The sequence below is a fragment of the Apium graveolens genome, chromosome 8 (assembly GCF_009905375.1).
Source record: "Apium graveolens cultivar Ventura chromosome 8, ASM990537v1, whole genome shotgun sequence".
Lineage (NCBI taxonomy): Eukaryota > Viridiplantae > Streptophyta > Magnoliopsida > Apiales > Apiaceae > Apium > Apium graveolens.
Genome location: NC_133654.1, coordinates 163,527,129 through 163,534,652, shown reverse-complemented (window position 1 = coordinate 163,534,652; position 7,524 = coordinate 163,527,129).

The following is a 7,524-nucleotide window of genomic DNA, read 5'->3' as shown; positions in this document are numbered from 1 at the left end:
TGTGATGACATGAACTAGCACTTGAGAAATCTGAACTGTTGTAAATGGCTCTCCTTCCCCTTCCCCTTTATTCTCCCCCTTTTTGTTATCATCAAGGGTAGGGGTCAAGCCTTGTGCTTTTGCCATCTGTATGAGTAGATTTGTTTGAGTTTGTTGATTCTGAAGAATGGTGACCATAGAGTCTTCAATGATTTGAACCCTATCTTCCAATCTGGCCAGCCTCTTGTCAGCATCAGATGCTTTCCTCAGTCTCCCCAACAAATCTTGCATAGTACCATAGGGTATAACTGAATCCAATTTCTCAGCATTGTAGGATTTCAGATCAGCAATGTCCTGCTTGAGCTCATCCACACTTAGATTTTGCTGGTAATGCTGCAACTACAAGAGATGCAGAGATTCCAGATGAGCTTGAAGAATTGCCTTGGTACCAGCATCTTGAGTCTCCTGAAAGGCCTTCTGAATTATCATGACTTGTCTGACCAAAGTGACACCAAATTCTCCTGGTGTTGCTGATTTGGCCAGTGCCCATTCAGGAAGAGCAGGAGCAGAACTTGGGCCTTCTACTCCCCCTAAGTTCATGGTCTCATTCAAAGAATTAGAGTCATCATCATTAGAATTTACTCCAAATTCTTCAGATGGCTCACCAGCTTGAGAAGGCAGCCTGTTGATAGCAGCTTTGTCTCTGAGAAGAGATTCTGAAGTGTGTACAATGTGTAGTGTCTGTTCTGCCTCCACATTGCCCTGAGCAGCCAAAAATTGAAAGGCTGAAACAGGGTGAGTAAAAGTGTCAGCATCCAAGGAAATGTTATCAATGACAGCTTTGTAATGTTGCTGAAATTGTCTTTCCTTATCTGTATCATCCACTTTCATTAACTCACTAGCAATGGCTGGATCCACCCTTATAGCTTCTGTACCTGCCTTTCTCTCAATTTCTCTCTGTTCTTGCATCAGGGGCTCCCCCTGGCTCACACACACCCTCACACCCTCACCTTCACCTTCTAAGGTGGCACTCCTCTCACTTACTTTTGCCATGCTGGAAGAAATACCATGCATTTGGTGACTCTCAACCTCTCCTTTTGCCTGGGAGCAACCCAACCTCTCACTCAAAAAATCACTCCCTTCCCTCAAGCCTAAAAGTGATTGTACAGTTGCCATGTCCTCTACAGTTGGAATTGTTTCTGTTAAGTATGTAGAGGCCATCAACGGATAGGGAGTATCCGTTGAAGTAGAAACTGATGGTATCAACGGATAACTGCTGTTAAGCTTATCCGTTGAAGAACAACCACTTGTCAACGGATGAGAGATATCCGTTGAAGAAGGAAATGATGTGGAGATAGAAAGTGACATAATTGTTAAATCTGTGTGGATTGATTTTAGGTGAGGTAACACAGAATCTTCAACTACATCCGAAAGAATTGGCTGATGATCCAACAAATCATCAAAAGGATGATGATCATTAGGTTTTGAGTGGGGCTCCTCCCTGAGTTTTAATGAGGGAGAATCAGGAATTGATGTGAATATCATGTCCACATCCAGAGAGGGTGTTGGAGAGCTTGATGAATGGTGTGTTTCTATATTAAGAGAATGGGGCTGTGATTCCACATTTGCTGGAATCACATCAAGCTGAATTTGAGAAGGCACAGATACTGGTGGATGTATCTGTGCTGTGTGTGTCCCTTGTGTGGAAACTAGGGTTTTGGCCTTCTTCTTCCTTAAAAAGGCTTTAATTGGTGAATGTGTAGCTTCAGTGTCCCTCCCTCTTTTGTTCTGTGTCCCTGGTTTGGGACTATTTTCAATAGTTACATCCTTTTGGGAGGATGCAACTAGGGATGTGCTGGACTCCTTTTGAACCACCACAGTCTTTTGAGAGACTGTGGCTTGGCTGGTTTGGGTACCACTCACCTCTCCCACCTTATCCTGGGGGGCTTTTTGATGTTCACCCCTCCCCTCACCACTCACACCCTGTTCACTCCCTTCAGGGTTTATGGTAGTTGTTACAACTGTTGTCTTTTGAGAAACAACAGAGATAGGTTTCTTTGACTTGACTTTGGAAACTTTAGATTTGGTGGCTTTGGTAGGAGCCTGTTTGGACAAAGACACAGGTTCCATAGCCACACTAGAAGGCAAAGAGACATTGGGGTTCGAAATAGTAGGAGTTATAGAAACATTTACCTCACTTACCTGTGGTGCATTCATGATTGGCAAGTACACCAATGGCACCTGGTTGTTGAGGTTCATTCTCAAAAGGTCTGCAAGGACCCTTTTCTCTTGTGCCCAGCATTTGAGTTTATTATTCTCATTGGATATAACCAAACCTTCAGCAACATGGTTAGCCAATAACATAAAGAATCTAGCAAAGTAGATGTTATGTGGTCTATTAGCTTTGTTGCCTAATCTGGAACCTACTTCTAGCATAACACGGTTGCTAAAATTAAAGTACCTATCAGAAACTAGCATATAGAGCATATTAACAAGAGATGAAGTGATAGCATCAAAATTGCTAATCTTCCCAGAGAAAACCTTAATAAAGGCATCTCCAAGAAAACTCCATTCTTTCCTAAGGCCTTTCCTTCTAATACTACCTAAACTAGCAGAATCAAAAGCATAGCCTATGGAATCTAGCATTGCAGAGACATCTTTATCAGTATGTGGTGTCATGGCATTATTCTCAGGCAACTTAAAGCAAGATTGTATATCATCATAATTAATGCAATAGTCCTTACCTTTGAGAGAGAAGGCAATAGTCATATATGTGGAGTTGAACTCTGCAATTGTCCAAATTTCCTCAATCACTTCACAGTAGATGGTTGGGGCTTCCAGCATTGCATAGCTCAGTTTGCAGTTCTTGATGAAGTCCATCATCTTGTGATAATCAGAATGGGCTTCATTCTTTTCAACCAAGACTATGAAATTATTCTTTTCATAAACAAATCATGTTTGAGACATAATTTTGACTACTGGTGCCATTGTTGTGAGTAGAGGTTGCAGAGAAAAACTTGAGAATTGAGAGAGAAAGAGAATGATAATTGCAAGAAAGCGTAAAGTGAAAATAAGAATTCAATTGGGATTTTATACTTTCTTGAATTAAAACATAAATAAAATAATTAAATGATACTTTTAAGTAAGTGACAGCCGTTCAGGAATAAATAAAACTATAGAAATTCTGAAAACTACCGTAAATACAAATACATACAACACTGTATATCTGTATCAACGGTTGAGTAAAAGAATCAACGGCTGTGACTCACTGACGTGACACATCAACGGATAAGGTAAATAGTTATCCGTTGATGAACAACACCATTTTATCCGTTGAAGGATAAAATTACCAGAAATGTATTTGTCTTTCAACGGATGACGAATATCCGTTGATAGAACAATTTTGGCTTTCAACGGATAGGGAATATCCGTTGACAGGATAAGTCTTGGTTAAAGCCAACTTTGTTCTTGCAGCAAATTCATTTCAGGCTACAAGACAGATTACATAGATGACATAGATTATGAATAGTTAAGCATACCTAACTCACTTACTAATCTTTTGAATGTTGATTCATCAAGTGGCTTGGTAAATATGTCTGCAATCTGCTTTTCACTTGGAATAAAATGAAGTTCCACTGTACCTTTCATCACATGTTCCCTAATGAAGTGGTACTTGATATCAATGTGCTTGGTTCTTGAGTGCTGCACTGGATTTTCAGTAATGGCAATGGCACTTGTGTTGTCACAAAATATTGGAATTTTGTCAACAGTTATACCATAGTAAAATAACTGGTTCCTCATCCATAGTATTTGTGCACAGCAACTACCAGCTGCAATGTACTCAGCTTCAGCGGTTGATGTGGAAACAAAATTCTGCTTCTTGCTGAACCATGATACAAGCTTGTTCCCTAGAAATTGACAGGTGCCTGTTGTGCTTTTCCTGTCTATTTTGCAACCTGCATAATCTACATCTGAGTAGCCAATTAGATCAAAACCAGACTCTCTAGGGTACCAAATTCCTAGATTTGGAGTCCCCTTGAGATATCTGAAAATTCTTTTAAGAGCCACTAAGTGAGATTCTTTAGGGTCAGCTTGAAATCTAGCACAGAGACAAGTAGAAACATAATATCAGGTCTACTAGCAGTTAAATATAAAAGTGAGCCAATCATGCCTCTATAACTTGTAATATCCACAGACTTTTCAGCCTTGTTTAATTCAAGCTTAGTGGCAGTGGCTATGGGAGTTTTTGCAGGTGAACAATCCATTAAGTCAAACTTCTTTAAAAGATCATAAATATATTTAGTTTGACTAATGAAAATTCCACCACTAACTTGTTTAACTTGTAAACCAAGAAAGTAAGTTAGCTCTCCCATCATGCTCATTTCATATTTACTTTGCATTAATTTAGCAAACTTTTTACAAAGTTTATCATCTGTAGATCCAAATATAATATCATCTACATAAATTTGTACAAGTATCTTAGAGCCATTAACATTTCTAAAGAAGAGAGTTTTGTCAACAGTTGCTCTTGTGAAGTGATTATCTAGAAGGAACTTTGACAAAGTCTCATACCAGGCTCTAGGTGCTTGCTTTAGTCCATAGAGTGCTTTCAACAGATAATACACATGGTCTGGAAAATTTGGATCTTCAAAACCTGGAGGTTGGCTTACATAAACTTCTTCTTCCAATTCTCCATTTAGAAATGCACCCTTGACATCCATCTGATAGACTTTGAAATTGGAATTAGCTGCATAGGCTAGAAAGATTCTGATGGCTTCAAGTCTGGCAACTGGAGCAAATGTTTCATCAAAATCTATTCCCTCTTGTTGAGAGTAGCCTTTAGCAACCAATCTGGCTTTATTCCTTATGACAATGCCATTTTCATCCATCTTGTTTCTGAATACCCATTTTGTGTCAATAGAACTCTTGTTCTTTGGCTTGGGTACCAGCTTCCATACTTTGTTCCTCTCAAATTGGTTTAGCTCCTCTTGCATTGCTAAAATCCAATCTGGATCCAAAAGAGCTTCTTCCACTCGCTTAGGTTCCTCCTGTGATAGAAAGCTACTATACAGACATTCATCTTGAGTAGCCCTTCTAGTTTGTACTTTTAATGTAGCATCACCAATAATCAGTTCAAAAGGGTGATTCTTGGTCCATTTCCTTTGAGGTGGTAGATTAGCCCTTGATGAGGTTGCCTCAGTATTGTCATGATGTGAGATAGAATGTTGATTTGTTGAAACTCCCCCTGAGTTGCTGATCCTTTGAAAGGAATTGGGAGTTCTATCAACTGATGAGGTGAATTGATTATCCGTTGACAGACTGTGATCAACGGATGCTTCGTTATGAACTTTAACGGATGATGCACTTTGTCTTTCAACGGATGTTGCATTGCTTCTTTCAACGGAAGCTGAATTATGACTTTCAACGGATGCAACATTCTGTGCATTATCCAAAGGCAGACTCTGGTTTCTTCTTGAGATGCCTTCTTCATCATTCTCATCTTCACTATCATCATAATATATCTCAATATTGTCAAATTTGAGTCCTTCATGATGTCCCTCATCTGTTAGTCCATCAATCTTTTTATCATCAAACACAACATGTACAGATTCCATGACAATGTTGGTTCTTAGATTGAAGACCCTATATGATTTTCCAGCAGAATAACCAACAAATATTCCTTCATCAGCCTTTGCATAAAACTTTCCTTTGTGATCAGATTGATTCCTTAAGATGTAGCATTTGCAACCAAAAACATGTAGAAAGTTTAAAGTTGGTTTTCTTCTCTTGAATAATTGATAGGGAGTCATGCATTTTGCTTGATTGATTAGAGAAATATTCTGAGTGTAACATGCACAGTTAACAGCCTCAGCCCAAAAATAAGTTGGGAGTTTTGACTCCTCAAGCATTGTCCTTGCAGCTTCAATTAGTGATCTGTTCTTCCTTTCCACCACACCATTTTGTTGTGGAGTTCTTGGAGCTGAGAACTCATGCATGATCCCATTTTCTTCACAGAACATCTTCATGGTTGAATTCTTGAACTCAGTTCCATTGTCACTCCTAATATTCCTTACTTTGAAATCAGGATGATTGTTGACTTGCTTGATATGATTGATGATGATTTCACTAGCTTCATCCTTTGATCCAAGAAAAAAACCCATGAAAACTTTGAGAAATCATCTACAATCACTAGGCAGTATCTTTTCCTTGAAATTGACAATACATTGACTGGTCCAAAAAGATCCATGTGTAGAAGTTGCAGTGGTTCATCAATTGCAGATTCAAGCTTCTTACTGAATGATACTTTCTTTTGCTTCCCTTTCTGACAAGCATCACACAGTCCATCCCTTGTGAATTCCACTAGAGGCATTCCTCTAACTAAGTCCTTTTTGACTAGATCATTCATTGTCTTGAAATTCAAATGGGACAGCTTCTTGTGCCATAGCCAACTTTCAACTGGACTTGCTTTGCTGAGAAGACAAGTAATGGATTCTGCATCTGTAGAATTGAAATCAGCTAAGTACACGTTCCCTTTTGTAACTCCAGTTAGAACCACTTTATTGTCCTTTTTACTTATGACAATACAGGCTTCAGAATTGAAGGAAACAGTATTCCCTCTGTCACATAGTTGACTGATGCTCAATAAATTGTGTTTGAGACCATCAACCAATGCAACTTCATCAATGATGACATTTTCTCTTGAAATCAAGCCATATCCCATAGTGAATCCTTTGCTGTCATCTCCAAAGGTTATGCTAGGGCCAGCTCTCTCCTTAAACTCTGTGAGCAGGGTGAAATCTCCTGTCATGTGTCTTGAACAACCACTGTCCAAGTACCATAGATTCCTTCTTTGTCCCTGCACACAACAAAATCAATCAAGTTGATTTTGGTACCCAAGTTTCCTTGGGTCCACCCTTGTTAGTCTTTTTCCTAGACTTCATTCCTCCTGCATCTTTTGACTTAGGTAACTTTGGGTCAACCTTGATCTCAGATGTGGTTGGTTGAAGTGTAGAGTTAGTCACAGAATCATTTAACACATTTGATTGAATTTGATAAGGCATATGTTGTGCAAGCATGTTATTCCACATAGGCATACTGTATGGTATTTGAGGCATACTAAATGCAGTAAAATAAGGATTGTTAATGTATGGCATGTTTGCAAAATGTGCATGGGGATTCTGGTGAGACATAACAGGCATAGCATGCAGAGATGACATAGACATGTTAGGTATGGAGGGATTTGAAGGCATGGGAGTATGTTTAACAGATTTGCAATTATCAGATAGGTGATTAACACTTTTACAATGCACACAGCTTTTTCTAGGAGCATACCTATCAGGTGTGTAATTGTTGTGTTTATTAATCCCTACCTTCCCATTTCTTTTAGATTTTCTTTTAGTTTCCTTCTTATCCTCAACCAACTTAAGTCGATCTTTTAGCTGATCTAAAGTCATATGTCCTATATTCACCTTACTAACATCTCTGGATGTGCTAGCTCCTTCTTTGACAAAGTTCTTGAGAGTTGAATCATTCTTTTTATTTAGA